Below are 17,407 nucleotides of genomic sequence, written 5' to 3'. Positions count from 1 at the left end.
AGATACGTGCAGTAGAGTCACCAAAGACTATGATAACAGCACAGGGTCCAAGTCAACTCTGTAGCAGGAACACAAAGCCATGTAATTGCTGAGAGAATACCAGAGCCTTCTCTCAGCAACTCTGATAAACAGAGTTGGCTCATCAGGCAAGTGTATTTGAGATATGGCAGCTTCTGTAGCCAGCAGCACATGAGAAAGTAAAGTAGGCTGCACTCCTGTATGTTTGCCCTACCTGAGCAATCTTTGCAGCTGAGTTGATTAGAGACAACCTCCAGGATGTGTGCAGTGCAAAGCTCAAGCTCACACTCCTGGGGCTATACAGAGACCCCTTAACTGCTATGTCAATACAGCTCTCATAAAGGATCTTTATCTGCCTTGTAAGTAAATCTTGATCTTTCTCTCCCACCAGAGAGACTTCTGTTGAGCCCGGAGAGAAAACAAAGCTGTGTCTGCAATGAAAGCCTTGTGTGGACAGGAGTTCGGAATGACCTGAAGTGCTCATTTATCTCTGGCCTCAGACGTTTGAGATAATGACTGTTAAATGCCAGTTCTAAGGCCACGCTCTCAGTTTATGGGTTTTACATACTAGCTGGTTCCTGAAGCACAGAAGCCCAAACCCCACCTTTCAAGTGGGCTCCATTGAATGACTCATCTCATTCCAACCTCAATTGCCCCTGCAGTTCATGAAAACACCAACATAAGTTTGCTTCAAATGGTTCAAATGCTTGTCTGCAGGACATATCAGCCTTTCAGTTGTCCAAAGTGCCCTTTCAAATCAAACACCTGGAAGACACACTGTGAATTTAAGGTGCATTCAACGTAGACAGATGCAAACGATAAATCTGTGGCAAGATCAGTTGGCTCATTTCACTGGCATTTGGAAGAGAGAACTTCTCTCACTATCCTTGCTCAATAATGCCTGGAGTTATCAAAGAATGTTATCAACCAATGTTTGAACCTTGGATGAAACAGAAAGTTTACAATTGTTGGGATATACAGAAAAGGGGGGGGGAGAATATGAAAACAAAAGATCGAATGGGACAAAAATACAAAAAGCTACTGAAAGGCAGATCATGTTGACAAACAAAAGAAGGCTAAAGCTCTTCTGCTTCCTCATGCAACAAAATTCCCAGGGAAAGCAATGCTTTGACTGACCGCACTGTTATTGTTTCTTTAAGCCAATATTCTTAGGGGCAAGATCCAGTCCTTACATGTACTGCCAAAATGTATTGTCAGGAGATGAATCACCCAGAAGCTCAGAGAGATTACTTTTATACTCAGACATACGCTATCAGACACTATTTCTGAGCTGCAAATCACTGGTAAGATACAAATAGACTTACAGCCTCAAAATTACATATAAATACACAGGTTCATATCAGAAGATCAAAAAGATTGTTTTTGGAAAGGTCAGCACGAAAAGTCCTGAATTTCAACCCATATGAGAACCGCCTAACACATCTGTAAAGAGAACACAGCCAGACTGGGGTTGGTTTCAGGCTGGGTTTTGCTTTATGCCTTGTAATAATGGGCAGGGAAGAATTATTACTGGCCTTTCTATCTGGTTGCTGTCACCATCATCATCGTTATAACAGTGACTGGTATGCCAGAAAAAGCAAGGTCAAAAATTTTCTCATTGGAGGAGTAACCTGGCAAATTCATTATTCTGCCTTGCATAAGCAGATCACATCATCTCAGTCCATTCTCATGCTGTTCCTTGGATTGCCTAGGAGGGAATGCTGCATTTGTGCACACTGAAGCAAGACTGTGCCACGCACTAAAGCATTTTCTATGACAGCTTCTAAATATGTGTTGGTACTGACTGTTTGTATCACCAAATCAATGCTTGCTTATTGTTTCCAACACTGGCCAACAACAGAGGCCAAGGGAACAGGGCAAACAAAACACAATAATTCCTTCGGATATTCTCCCAGCCTCCAGCAATTTCTGGCTGAAGGACTTCCTGAGCCAGAGCTGCCACCTCTTCATTTAATAACCTTGAGTAGATGTTTCTCCCATGAACTTTGCTGATTGCTTCTGAATTCTGATAAGTGTTGAACATCCACAACACGGCCAGGAGACCCTCAGCTTACCTAACGCATCAAGAACTGATCTGCTAGGCAGCTCCCACAGCCAACGTAACAGCACTCTAGAAAGCAAAATGCTGCAAAACTGAGCAGAATCTACCTGGTACTTTGAACAGAGCAGAAATCAGCAACTGCAATTCACCCAGCAATGCAAGGAGGGTTCAACACAGGAACCAGCAAACCAGGGCCCACACAGACTGGAGCTGACGCTCAAGCAACCGAGAAGGATATGCAGTCAATGCCCTGCTGCAAGGAGGACCTGCAGGGTAAGTATCACTTGTACTATCTGTTCATACCAGTACAAAGAGCGCATCAGGTGTGGAGCTCTCATGACATTTAACGGACATGCAAGCCAATATCATCCTCACCCAGAGGCATTTACAGTCTAAAGACTCAGTCTTCCAAGGCTTTATATATAAATTTAATACTAGTGTGGTCTGGAAGTGCTTTTACTACAAATCAAATACAACTTCTACTCACACATTTTAGACACACAGAGTATAAGACTGCAAGGGGTCTCCATTATCATCTTGTCTAACATCTTGCGTAACACAAGCTACTGACTTTGGTGGGAGTTTTGCAGTGACCAAGACAGCAGGAAATCATGCCTCTGGGTTATGCCTTTGGAAAATGCAGGTCGTCTGCTCCCAACTCTTAGCTCAGTCACACTGTTTCACGTTCCTGCAGCTAAGCTGGACAAGTGTTTAAATTTCCCAGCTCCTGACTAAACCTTCTACATAACCTGAAAATCTGCCCTGAGAAATTTATTCTTTTCATCCTTCCAAGTCTGTACCAGAGAGGAAAAACAAAGTCATTAGCTTCAGACTCCAGCTCACTCCCTGTCTGGGAGTATATTTGCTTAAGCCTCTTTCCCTGCTAGAATTCTGGCTCAAACACTTCTCCTGAAGGTGTTACCAGAAGATGCCAAAGGGAAAGCTTCCTTGATTCACACCCATTTGACATCAGGTTGCTGTAAGGCAGGATTTGGCCTGTGGAGCTAACAGGGTTTTCTTTGATTCTCTAATCAGGTTATCCCACATGCCTAAATGCTGCCCCAGCAGCTAACAACCCGCACAAAGGCATTTCTGCACATTATGGGAATAGAATTGCTGCAGGATTTTAAGTTTGCCTGTGAGATTTTTGCTCTCTTTTACAGCTTGTTTCACTCTTCAAGCACCTCCTGGAGCTTTCAGGCCTCCAGAAACCAAATAGCATAAATAAAAAAAAATGACAGCCCTGTTTTTTTCTTTTTTCCCAAGCTGCCATTGCCAGCACTCCCTGTAATCAAGAGTTAGAGCTGGGCGCCTCTGAAGAGCAGTGCAGAGGGCCAAAGTGAAATGCAGAGGATAAAGGTTAAGAGCCAGCTAGGAAACACCAGGCCTAAGGGCTGCAGTGGAAACTCATCTCATCAGGATACGGCCCACAAATCCAGTGGGTGCTGGAGGGTGAAGTTAATCATCATTTTCCTGGGGTTTTGGCTAAGAGGCAAGGAGCGTCCTCTTTTTTTGAAGACTTCTTTTTGCCTTTTTTGCTTTTGGACAAATATTTTTTTTTTTTTTTTTTTTTTTTTTGGTTTTGAAAAGACTGGGGAAGGAACGATTGATGTAATCCACTTCTAAACTGAAGGTTGGCCCAACGTTAAAGCACTGTCTCAAATAAAAATAAAGATTTGGTAAGGCTGAGTTTGAGGACCAGGTCTCTTGAATGAAGAACTGCTTACCCATGGCTAAGAAAGAGCATCTCACCCAGGGAAAATAATGCACCCTGGTGTATTCATAAGAGAAATAATCCCAGGCAAAGAATGACTCAAATGAACAGGACATCAAAGCATCAGCTCATGGGTAAATCTAAGAGGGTGAAACACGTGTAGCACAATCAGCAGCAAAGTAGAAACAAGCTGCTTAGGAACAAGTATCTGACAGCTGGGATGGGGGGAATTATTCGAAGGGGTCCCTACAGCGATGTCTGGCCTGTTATAAACAGCAGAGAAGAAAGAGGAGCTGCTCCACAAATGGTAGGTTTAAACATGTGAAAACCTACATGTTTTTTCACTTGTGAAAAAACAGGCTGCTGAGAAAGACTTCTGGGGTGCAAGAGCCATAAAAAACTGACAGCGGGAAGTAGCTGACTCCCCCTCTTGAAAGCATCCCACTCCAAATGGAAAGCTGGCCAGCAACTGGCTTGGAGGGAGCAGTGCTGTGGTGACAGCCAGACTGTGGGCTACAGCACATCCCGCTTCCCTAGTTTTGGAGGTTATAACCTCTCATAACCAAATTTCGGGTGACAGCACTAACTCCCAATACGGTGCAGCACCGGGTCCCTCGCGCAGTAACCTACCAATGAACACAGAAGAAAAGCCACACAAAGTTTAGTTACTGTTTCTTATATATTAGCAATGAATCTGGAACTCTAATGAACAAAAATAACCTCTCCTGCACTCTGAATGGCAGATGGAGGAGAGATCATGCACAGGGACGTCAGCTCGCTTTCTGTGAGCTCTGCACAAGAAATGCGTTTTTTGGAGTAGCTGCACAGAGGAGCTGGTATGAGCTATGCGAATAAAAAGTGACTGTTGTGCTAAAAACAGGCACATGGTCAACTACTGTAGTTGAACTGTAACTTAGTAAAGTGTGGTAAGTGAATTGCTTTAAATCTTGTGACTCCGTTCTTCATTTCCTCAGGCTGCGAGGAGAGCAGGGCAGGAGACATTTTGCCCGTTGTGGGATAATTTTTGAGGCTTGAAAATATTTCCACACTTAAGTGAAGACAGAACACTTTAATCTCAAAAAGCCTAGTGAATTTATAAACCCCAAATTAGATCAGGTCAATTGAAACATTGCACTTCAAATAATTTCAAATGGTTTCATTTAGGTTTTGAGTCTGTAAATATACAGTTGGATTATAAGTTAAACATAAAGCAGACACTGGGGGAGGGGTAAAGTGTCAAGATGTATTTTCAACACTTTCTACACCATTTTTTCCATTTTTTTTTCTAGAAAAGAAAAATCCAAGGTCAAGATCCTATTCCCCCCTACCCCAAATACTACAATGAAAAATCCCCGGCCACCGCAATTGCAAGGACATTCCCTGTCTCAGTAGACAGGTAAATCTTGGCAGCTGGACATCACTTTACATTCGTGCTGGCCCTTTATGTCTGATTTTAGCCGTTAGTAAAATTCCCCCATCTGTATCTGAGGAGAGAATGGAGACATGCCTGTTTTAACCTCTTCCACTTAGCCTGACCAGCAGGACACAGTATTGGGAGTGGACCACGCTCCTTCCCTTCTCGCTGCTCTCGGAGGGACAGGTCAGGGAGAGTCCAGGCCGACCCTCCAACATTCAGGCCACTTCGTTGTACATGTTGCACGCGTTGCACATATGACGTTGTGTCTGTGGGGTGGGAAGAGATGTGATCCCTGACAGCCAGAAATACGCTGGCAAAGGTCCCTCCTTTGGACATAGCGGTAAGTCGTGGCGGTGCTCTTTAGCTGGTATTTTGCAGGGAGAGGCAAGGAAAGTTGCTGGAATAAATTATATTTGCAACTCTGCAATGTTACCATGTGATGTGGGCCTGAGCTAGGTATACAGCTACTGACTACATGGCAGCAACTCAGGCTCTGGAGGTTGCTGTATTCAGTGGCTTTAAAATCGTTCTTCCACTCGGCTCAGTTTTTAGTGGCTTTCCCAGCACAGCAGCAATACCACGCCTGGCATGTTTCCCCTCTGCTAGAATTTGCTTTTCTTGTCAGGATAAACCTAATCAGACTTCGCGTTTTTGGAGCAGCTGGAGGTGAACCTGGCACAGAGTCCTCTCAGCCTCCAGGGTGAGGGAGTCCCTTGCCCTGCAACTGTTAGAAGAATACTAGATTTGTTTTATGACTTATGTTATTAGCAAAGGTAACAGGGACAAGCAACTGAGTCCACAAACGTGCAGTACCGCCAAATGAAAATGGGACAGGGTTAGAAAGAGGAGCTTTGCAAATGATTAGTAGATGTGAAAATAGGCTCTACAATGACAGAAAGGATCTTCATTTGCTTGTCTTATCATAAGAAGGTCAAGGGATGGCTTTACTACCATCTGAGCACGCTGAAGCAAGGAGAGGCAATCTAGAGAAGGCTGCTGGAACCAGCAGGCTCACAAGCTGGCCATGCTAACTGGAAAGAGGTATGTATGTTTTAAATAGTGGCCATAATTAAACTTCAAAAAAGCCTGTCCAGGAACAGGGTGATTTCTGTGCTGTTCAAAACCATTTTATAGAAGACCCTTAGCCATCGCTAGCACCAACAACCTAAGACTGCTGAAGGCATGTGAGGGTTAAATGTTTTGCTCCGTGTTATGCTCAATGTCAGACCACAACCACACTGATTCCTTCCAGCTAAAAAATTCGCAAGAAGCCTCATGTTGGAAATTACTTAACCGCTTTCTGGCACTCCAAGCTGCTCATCTACATATTCCTTGTTCTGACAACATTGAGATTTTTGTCACTTTAAAATGGCAGTGCTCACAAATACGACAAATTAGGTACTTGTTCTCAAAAGCTAGTGGACCAGAAGATAAAATGCCTGGATTTCAGTTCTGGCTCTTCAACTGATTAATGGTCATAGATAATGCTTGTCCATGCTCTGTGCCTCAGTCTACCTGTAAATAAAATGGTTATAAAAGCAGTTGCATATCCCAGTGGGAAACAGGATGCTGTTAGGTTTGATAAATACTTGTAAAGTAGCTTGTGTGCCCAGTGTTACTTAATGAAAACAAAATATTTTTAAGAGTGAAAACTGTATTTTTTAGCTATAATGACTGCACACACCCCAAAATTCAACAAGGCTGATTTCAGGAGGTGCACTACTGGAGAACAGCATCTGAATGCTACTCTGAGTATTCCCTGTGGCTATCACAATTCGCACTCATAAGGCATTTCTGACAGAGGAAATATTCTCTATTTCACAGATAACTTTAGAAAGCATGGAAGATGAAAAAAAACTAAGACCACACCAGTAACATTTTTTCAATAACAATCATTATAATCCTACGTAATATTACAGCAAGCCAAACAATTTAAAACATCCTTAACAACTACTATGTGAGAGGGCACTGTTAACATCTTGGTAATCAGCTCCTGTTTCTTTACAGTGTTCCTTCAGTATTTCTGTTCCCTTCTGGTGAAGGTGCTTTTCCAAACTCTACCATATCTTGTCTACCGACTTCAAACAAGAGGAATTGCAGGTCCCTGACAAAATCAGAACAGCACATTGTGTATGTGTACAGTAGTGAATGCAGCTCATTTTCTGCTAGCACTGCAGACCACACGGCACACCTGGAAGGAGCCCCAGGATTACAGAGTGACGGCCAGGCATGTCACCACCCAGCCCACACCTGATCCAGCAAATGTCCGGCCAGCCAGCTAGAGCGAGCGCCGGGAGCATTGGAGAGACGCGCACCAGCGAAGCGCAGCCGCATCAGCAGAGCACGGGAGGGAAGCCTGCCTTGGCACGGAGCGATGATCTGATAAGGCTGTTTCCATCTCGGATTTCTTCAATCCGAGGAGTTCCTGAGCGTGCGACCAGACCTTTGGCCAGCGCTCTAGCCCCTTTTGTAATGCAATGCCTGGCGTAAAATGCTGATTTTTAAAGATTTCTAATTTGAAGGAAATCCCTCAAAATCCTTCCCAGAATGCCAGAGTTAAACAGTTTGTTAAAGGCTTCCACAGCTCAGGAGAAGTGGCACAGAGCTACCGTTTAAATCCCCAGACCCAGTCACACAACGGCAGTCATGCCTCAAAAAATTAATATTGCTTCACACCAGCAGGGTTGCTACCTAGAGATAAATCATCTCCAAACTTTGCTGATACCAGAAAGACTGTCTTTAGCTGGTTCTGTGATTTGTTAGGATTTTTTCTTTTTTCTTTTCTTTTTTTTTTAACAGTAGCATGAACCTCAGTAGCTTTAAAAACTATAATATTCTATTAGCTTTGCTCCTCAGGGATGGATTTTGATAGCCTGCAACTTTTACCTATTACTAATAATAACCTGTCTGGCGACAGCATCTACAAACCATAATCATAGCACATGACTCCACCCTACAAAGTGCTCTAGAGGATAAAACAAACCTGTTCCCCGTGCCCAAGGGCCTTCGTCTTTGCAGTATAGATGTCGCACTGCTTTGCCTCGCGTGCTCTCACCATCAAATGCATCTATTTCCTCAAGACATCGTGTGCCTGACCCTCTGTGCCACTATGGGAGTTCTGCCTAAATAAGGACCGAAGGATCTGTCCTGTTGTGATTACTTTCTGCACACGCAGCAGAATTACATGCAGCTGAGAGATGTGGCTAAGAGTGAGCAGATATACTCTGCTCCTTGTCTAGATACAACTGCGGACAGCAGAGATTTAAAGCTTAATTAGAAACACTGTGAAAGCTGTTAGAGAGGCATTTCAAACCGCTTACAGTCTAAACTGATTAGAACTTTGTGAAAACAAAAGAAAAAAAATGTACTGCAATTGTTAGGCTAAAACTCAAGTCAAACTGAACCACATCAAAGGAAATAAAAAGGAGTTACTATAGGCTAGAAATCTTTTTTGTTGTTGTTGTTTTTTGGTAGAAAATTTACATTCATAGCCTTTAATAAACCTGATACTCTAATCCAAGCTTGCCACTCTGGCAAAGGGTTTAACCAAAATAACACTGGAACTCATAGCTGGCAGACCAAAGACACTATAAATTAGTCAAATTTGGGCAGAATATAAGAAAAATCATCCAAAATTCCATTCAATCTCCCTGTTTTAGAATTTTGATGTAACTGACCATTGACATGGAAATGTTATCTTGACCTTAACTGTTAAAACTGACTTGCAGAGGAAAAAATGACTGACTCTCTGACATTTCAGTGGTTATTTATAGTTCCCCTCACCCTCCTCCTCCTTAATATTTTTCATTAGAAATGAATTCATCCCTGCCATGTTTTTTCCTGGAGGACTGTCTGGACAGTGCAAGAAATGGTGACATCAATAACATCAAGAAAATGGAAACTAGTTGACTAACATGGAAATCAAGTTTTAGTTTACACACACTTTTTGTCAGCAACATTTAACTAGCTTCCAATGAAGATAAGCTTTTCTTGGATACAGATTTAAAAATACCAGTCGTTTAACCAGAACCTGTTTAAAGCTTGTGCTCTCTGATCAAGTCACAAGCAAAAATGATGTTTTCTAGTGGTTGGGGCAGAGCAGTGAGAATAGAGGCTGTCCAGCTTCCCCAGTGGTTCTTTCTGAGAATTTAACTTCATTACTTTCCATCTCTGTGGATTATCTATGGAGTGCATATAGCAAGATATTGTGAGGCCTAAAGCAATGCAGGATCCTCTGGCAGAAGTCACTTCGCTATTACGCACACCAAAGCCGGCTTCCAGAACTATCAAGAAAAACAACTTCCCAAATCAACCAACCCAAACTAGAAAACAAGTAAGAAGGTACCCGAGACTTTACACAGAATTTCATGGAGCTTTTTGCTGAAATATCTTTCAAGTGCAAGATAATAAATTTTTCAGTGTATACATTACAGTTGTGAAATACAGGCCATGGCAACAGTTCAGCATAAAATAGCTGCTTTTAATAGAAACACAATCCAGTATAAAGCTGAGAAAAAAACAAAACCGAAACTCTCACAGGGTTTGGATCCTGCTGATACCTGAACTGACAGCGCGAATATGATTCTCCCAAATCCCTGATGTGTTTTTTAAAGGGTTGCCAAACACATACAAGTCCCTGATGTGAGGAGAACATACTGGAGCCTTCAGGGCAATAGAAGACTTATCTATGCCTGGAACGCAAGGGCTAAAACCTTTGGGGATGCTTTGAGGTCTTTCCAAAGGGATGGCAAAGAGGTGGTTTCTTATTTCCTGAAGAAACCTTTATACGCAAAAGACTCTGGGAGAAAACTGGGCAGTAACCACAGGCAACTAGCACTGGCCACTGTCAAGGATAACAGAAAGCAGAATTTAATGAGTCAATGTAAGATGAGAACTGCATGTCTAGACTTCACACACACACACACGCACAGAGACAAGACTGGGACTTTTTTTGGCTAGGATTTCTTCAGAGGCTTGAATTGAGTTATCTCCTGGAGTGACACCCATTCTTCTATCTAAAGAGTCAGATTCTAATTGGAAGTAAATGCAGGCTGCTAAGTCCAGGACCAGATATATCACCTAGTAGGTAGTGGGATTATTTTTAGATGCAATGACATCCTGTTTCTTTTCATTCAGCTGACCTGGATGTTTGCTTCAGCTCCTGATCTGGGAAAGTGAGTTTGTGCTACATGCTGAGATGAGAATGGCAGGGAAGGAAGGGATTCAAAAAGGGAAATAGAGATAGCTATGTAAGAAGAATCCAGACAAGGCACGGAGCAGATTAGAGAAGTTTCCAAAGAAGTCAAGAATGAGATGTGAGAGAAGTGAAAAAATTGTCTGCCTTCTAGCTGGACAGTAGAAACTTACGGTTCACCCTAAGTACCCATCAGGCACTTGCTTTTATCTACTACAGGTCATCCTCGGCCAAAGTGAAGCGTAGAAATAGAGAAGATTTGCATCAGCCTCGCTGCAATTCCAGAGGGCTCCCACCTCCGAGGGCCCTTTCACCAGGATTCAGCTGCCAGGACCCACACTGAAGGACCGCTTGACTCAGCATTGAGATAAAAAGGATAATACATAATTCCTTCTAACCTTACAAACCAATACCTCTGACACTACAGACCAGATCCTCTGTTTATCCCTGGAACAGTGTGTATGACATGATGCAGAAGCTTTGGGCTGCTCTTCTGTTAAAGACAGTGGAGTGGGACTGCTGGGCAGAAGCTTCCTTGCAACACAGCTGCCTATCTTCTCCATCTAACATCTCAGCACTATCCTTTTGCACTCAAACTACAAAAATTAAGTCTCCTTGTGCAAAAAGAAGTCTCCTCATTTTGGACAGACAACACAGACACTCAGATAAAGAGATCTTGGACAGCAAAACCATTGGAATGCAAATAAAAAAATGGCTTGAGCTCTGTAAGTCTTCATCGAGAGCAGATGGGCATGTCTGAATAGGTGGTAATTCTCTCGTGTCAGCTAAGCAAAGGATTTTCAGAGCAGTAAACTTTTCTCTGAAGTCATTTCTTTCCCTTTCATCACCACAAGAAATTCTGGATTAATTTGGAATATGAAGGACACTGGCCTGAGCTGTCGGGAAGGCTTATGTCAGAGCAGAGCTGACCGAAAATCAAGCTGACAGTTGGCATTTCTTTACCAGATCTTTTATATCACTTGAAGAGGCTGCCCTGTGTATTATTTTAAGTTAAAAAGCACAGCCACTGTATATTGTACTAGTCAGCTAAATGTCAGCCCCTAATATATACTAACCAGATTACTCTTTACTTTGCAGAAGCAACACCAACGGCTTTCAGCCAAATATTACATTAAAAAAGAAACAGTTGTGAAAACTAGTAAAACACAAACGTGAATGGAGATTTCAAAAAGAAAAAAGAGATTCATTTGGGCACGTATGCAAGTAACACAAACTCCAGTCTTGTGACAGCGCTTGAGAACCAATGAGTAAAACAGAGCAGCAACAGAAGAGACTAACTTGTCCAGCTTCATGGTTTTCCTGTGACACAGTTACGTAAGAAATGTGCATTTATATAAACACACTGAATATATAGTATGTATTACATAATATGTCCATTCTCCAGTCAATAGTGTCCCCTTAGCATAGGGACTCTTGGGCTAGAATCACAGTGATTATGAAATATAGGGGGAAAATAACCCTATTCTACGACCATTCTGCTCTGTAGCTGTTTCCTTCTGTTATGGAAAAATATATAACAATGGAACATACAGTGCTCTGGAGTTTCACATATTATTTTCAAAGGTTTGAGATCTTTCAAAGGCATCTGCACTAATGGTTGTTCCTTATTAACGTAACTAGTGAACTGCTATCACCATCCTAGTTAGAGTTATTTCCAACTTTCCTTTCTGAACATCAGAAATTGCCATTTCTCCAGAAAGAACATTTGAACACCCATACTAATCTGACCCTTGCCTTTCGCCAAGCAGCTCATGCGAAGTAATAGTGGTATGGCTGATACCTTTCGTAACTGCTGATTTAATAGACTTAGCAGGAACAGCAGAAGAAAGGGCCTTTCCTCACCAGGATCTACCTGTGTAATGGATCTAGATGCAAAGGTACAAGACAGCCAGGTAATGACACGTGACTCACGTGCCTGAGAGATCCAGGCCCCAGACGATATTTCATAAAGATGGTGTGGACAATATTGGTGGTCTCCTACTGAAAGAAATACACTTTGTTGTTTACATCATACTATACTATCGCATGAAGTGCTTCCTCCTCGTCTGTGCTGCTACATCTGCTACCAAAGAGATGAGGGTAAAGGGCAGAGCAATGGGGAGCTGTGAAAATCAAGGAAGTGACCTAAGACTTTGTGTCATAGTCTTCTTCTGGGTTTGCTGCTAGGGCAGTGTAACCCAACTCCGCCCTACCTATAAATTTTCCTATGGAAAAGTTACTGTTGGCTCCTTCACTCACAGTGAAAGTCCAGAGAACATCATCTTGCCAGTTCTGCAAGGGCAGCTAAGGAGCCTTGCTGGAAATCTGGCCCCAGAAAGAAACAGAAATGGAAAGTAGCCACTTCAGAAGCATGCTGTTAAACCAGCAGACCAGTAGCTACAGGATCCCCAGAGAAAAGTTGATCCAGGCACTTTGTATAATTACTTGAGCCCTCCCAGAGTCATTTATTCCCCTTTGTGGTCAGCAGAAAGGAGCTGCAAACTCATAGTGCTTTTTAAGAAGCCAGGTTTGTAGATGAAGACTTTTCTGTTTGCAAAAATCTTCACTTGAGTATGCTGTTCAGAAGCGATCCACGCTTTGCATACAGCTAATGCAATAAGTTCAAATAAGCATGGCAAACAGGCAGGTTTATGCTTTCCATTTGCTTCACTTACTTATGTTTTAACATTCACAGTTTGAGATGAAAAGGCATAAAAATAGCTTAATTGTGCATTTTGCCTACAGTACTTTTGGACTCCACCTGTGGGAAGGAACTGAAGTTTAAATTTTATTAAAGTTGCACACGTTTCCAGGAGGTTGCTAATTATCCTGTGTGTTTTATACAGTATTTCTGGCTTCAGGGTCTTTCTGTACTTTTCTGAAAGAAACCCAACACAAAAGTATTTGAGCTGAGATCTGGAATGTGTGACTGAAAACCAGGCATTCTCTCCAGGGTTCATCTGACCCTAGATATCCTTGTTCTTACCAAGCTTTGGAAAGCGCTTTGAGATCTGCTGGGGAGAAAATACCACCTGGATACCAAAGACCTGTCTTTCCAACTTAATTCTCCCACTTCCATGCACTTTAAACTCCACTCAGTTTGCCTTGCATCCCTAGGAATACAGCTGTGTATAGAGCTGATCTTTTCAGGGCCTGATGCAGGAATCATTTCACTCTGGGTACAAACCTCCTTTTACCTATCAGTTGCTCACATTAACAGGCTGCTAAGTGTTCTCACAGGTGGGGTGTTCTGCATTTTAAGGTGGTTGAACTGTCTGTTCTTGAAGACATTCTACACCTGCAGCTTGAGTTGGAGTATGTTCAGCATATTGGAAAAAACAAAAACAAGCAGAGCTGCCCACACTCTCTTGCAGATGAGACAAGCCAGAAGACAGCTAGAGAGGAAAACTTTGAAAGTGCCAGCTTTTATCTCCTCTGACCAAAGAGCTAACTCCCCTGCTTCCCAGCACCACCCCTCTTAAGTGTCTTTCTTGGGCACCTTGAACAAAGGGAGACAAACCCCAGTGGCCCCAAGACCTTGTCAATGAGTAGTATCAGCCTCATTCACTGACATCTCAACCTCCCATGGCAGCGGTCTAATAGGAGGAATGTGCTAGCAAGCATCACGCATGAGAGGCACCTACCCTGCCAGCCCACAGTGTGCCTGCTTCCCATCTTCCTGCCATGCCTGGGCTTTCTGCTCTCTTTTGGGCATGTGGCAAAAAGAGCAAAACTAGACACCACCACTTCTACCAACACCCACAGGTTTGCGAGGTCCTTGGCAATATCACAGCATCACTTCTTTGGAGAATCCCTGGCAGCTGGTGCTCTTACAATTTTTAGCATTTAACAGACTTAACATTTTCAAACTTGGAGCTTCTTCACCATTAGTTATCTCAAGTGATCTACTGTATATCACAGACCAGAAAGAATCACCCCATCTCTCATGGAAACTCAGTAAGTGCTGTTTGACTAAATCAGGACTTTCATGTGGGTGTACAGGCCTAGTCTGAAGACCTCTAGAGATGGAGACTATTGCTCACCAGTATTTTGTTTCAGTGCTGACCAGTCAGGCTGTTAAACTATTTGTCTTACTTCTACTAGGAGTGTACTGGGCTTATTCCATGACTGTTCTGTCTTTCTTTGCTAGATTAAAGCCAGTACTTATCAGACAGCACTTCACCTAATACATTACATTACACCACCTTTGATAAGCTAACCTGTCTGATCTCTTCAAAGCGTTTTTCTCCCACCTTTGGCACTTCTCTTCACCTTCTACAGTGACACCTTCTGTGTCCTTGTAAGGAAACAGACAGTGGACTACATAGGGGATTCCACTTTCTCTCTCTCACTAACACTGAATTGGGATGTAAACCCTTCAACTTACTCCTTCCCAGCCTTTAATGTAGTGACTGTATCAGCCATTTTTGCTACAACACGGGAAGGCTTCCTTAGCTAGCTGTACAGAAAGCCTTCGATCCTTCCCAAGGAAGCACTTTGCTGGATAAGCCTCCAGGTGTAGATAGGGCTTATGTGCCAGAAAGCAATGCTCTTATTCCTGGATGAATGGCCTCAGAGTTGGGTGTATTAAACCAATTTTGCTCAAATGAGCCCAGGATGTTCATCAATCTGTGTCACTACATTTCACATCTTACTAACCCAATATTTTTATCATCTTTTTTCTTTTTTGTTACTAGCAGATTACAGATAAGTACCATGTACTATCTGACTTAATAGCTCTGCAGAATGGCAGAGAAATCTTTTATCTATGCTCCTTCATATGGGTTCTCTTTTAGGGACAGTCATACTACTTCCCGAAACACGGCTAGGGGACAGCAGAAACACAACGAGAAAAACCCCTAAAACTAATCTAAGGAATAGGTAGCTTTATGCATATGCAACTCAATTTCTGTAAGCTGTAACTTTACAGACCTTTTTAATTATGCGGTTTGGGGAATGTTACATATTATTATTTGCTGTAACATATTATAATTTGCTGTAACCTTAACTCAGTTTGAGATAATGGTAATGAGATTACATCAAGGTACTCAAAACTGGTGTACAGGGAGATTCTAGCAATGCCATCCACCAAAAATACATTATTCCAGAAAAGAGAATACATCTTCCCCGAACAGCTCTGGCTAGCCTATGAAACAGTAAAGAGCAGAAGAGAAATCTATCTAGAAGAAGCGCCCAGCATGCCCAAAAGTCTGTGCAATCCAGCTAGCTAAGCTTTCTGAAGTCATTCTATGCACATCTCAGCTAACAATTATATTAACGTCTGTGGCATCAAGCCCACTTCTCAGAGAGGAGAAACTGAGGCACAGCAAAGCAACACAAGCTGAGCAAAAATAGGCATAAGCTAGCAGAAGAATTCAAACTAGGAGCAAGGGCTGTGGGATATGGACCCAGCACCATGTAGCTGGGGCTAACATACCTTAACTTTAAGTTAACCAGTCTTCTCATTTCTTTCTTCCCGCTCCAGGGCATTCTCAGGAGCTTTAGCAAGCTTGTGGATCACTTTGGCCAGCACACGAACCTGCCCAATGACGGACCTAAGAGCTAAGGAAAGCTCCAAAGGGAAGAACTGGTAGGTATCTGTATGGATGTGATAATGCTCAGGGATAGCTGGAGCACGGTGGAGGAGAAAAGAAAAGCCATACAGTTTTTAAAAAATGTTTTCCCCTCAAACCTGGCTGGAAAAGAAATCTATCTATAGAGTGACATCTGCACCTTGCAGATACGCACAGCTGAAGATCTTTTATGTAAGACTCCCCCTGACCGCGTGGAGAGCTGTTAAGATGTCAGATCATGGTTTGTTGCTCTCAGGGAGGCTGCTGCAGCACTCAGTCAGAACAAGTTTACGTCTTGGAGGAATTAATTTGTCTGAATAATGTCATCCCGGTTAAACAAAACGTTAGGGAAAATATTGCAGCATTCTGGTGCACCTCCCTGAACTGATGCCTATATATGGGGATTAACCAGTGTGAAAGAGATCCTGCTGAGTCAAACTGGATTATAGTGGCAATAATTTATAGAGACAGAAGAAAAGGGGAGGGGGAACTAGGAAATCTTTGCAAAAATATCAGTTGTTTGACAATGTTAAGACAAACAGCACAGATACGAAAATGCTACCTGCTTACACAAGTGTATTAGACCCAGGTCAGCTGAGAGTAGCCACCAAAAATAAGTTTTCATCCTTTTTAGCCCTTCAGGCAATCTGGCAGCCAGAGAGCAAGGCGTACTCTAGACCTCTCCTGGGCATTGATACATGCGTTGGCTGCATTCCTACTGGGCAATGCCACCATGCCAGCACCCTAGTGGTTGAGAGGGTGAGAGGATGTCCCAGAAAGGATCCTCGTATTGGGCAGATGTCCCAGAAGCCCTAGACAGGCCTGCTGAGCTGCTGAAGTGGTGCACAGACTCAGACCCGGGAGCTTAGGGAGGAGCAGGTGCAGATGGAAGGAAGAGAAACACACAGGCATCAAATTAAGTCCTTGAGGTACCTCCATTTTTCATCATCAGGTATCCACGTACTCATTTATGTACTGATGGTTCAGTGCTGGCTGGGGAGTTGGTGCTGGTGGCGAGTTGTAAGTGCGGCATGCCCTTGTAACTTATTTGCAGAGCTGGATCTCCAGCATGTTCTTAGAGAGTGCCTTGAGGGTAGGTATCCTCTCTCTCCAGCAAACAGCTTAACCTTACAGCGATAACATCGATCCCTTTGTCTGTCTGTCTCTGGTTAGCAAATATTTATCTATGCAAACCAGAAATCCTTGCCCAGGAGAAAGAAAGAGATGCTGACACTAACTACATGCCCTCTGTAGAGGGGAGGGCTGCCATGCAGCTCTTGCCTCAAAATCAGCCCAATCAAGGACCCTATATATCCCATATGTCAGGTCAGTGCTCTAAACAGTGGGGTAGTGGGGAAGGTGAAGAAAAACTCCTGCCCTGACAATGCTGAGAAAGGACAGACCCTGCCTAAGCACAGAAGAGCAGCAA

The 17,407-nt window shown here is 43.0% G+C and overlaps 1 protein-coding gene across 10 annotated transcripts in view; it reads right to left on the bottom strand.

Annotated features, from left to right (window-relative positions):
• The window catches only part of LPP (LIM domain containing preferred translocation partner in lipoma), a 354,330-nt gene that overhangs the window by 10,904 nt on the left and 326,019 nt on the right, over positions 1–17,407 (bottom strand). The window lies entirely within an intron of this gene.

Source organism: Rhea pennata, chromosome 9 (genome assembly GCF_028389875.1).
Source record: "Rhea pennata isolate bPtePen1 chromosome 9, bPtePen1.pri, whole genome shotgun sequence".
In the NCBI taxonomy this organism is placed as follows: domain Eukaryota; kingdom Metazoa; phylum Chordata; class Aves; order Rheiformes; family Rheidae; genus Rhea; species Rhea pennata.
The sequence above is the reverse complement of the archived record's forward strand: the minus strand, read 5'-3'. Positions and strand labels throughout refer to the sequence as shown.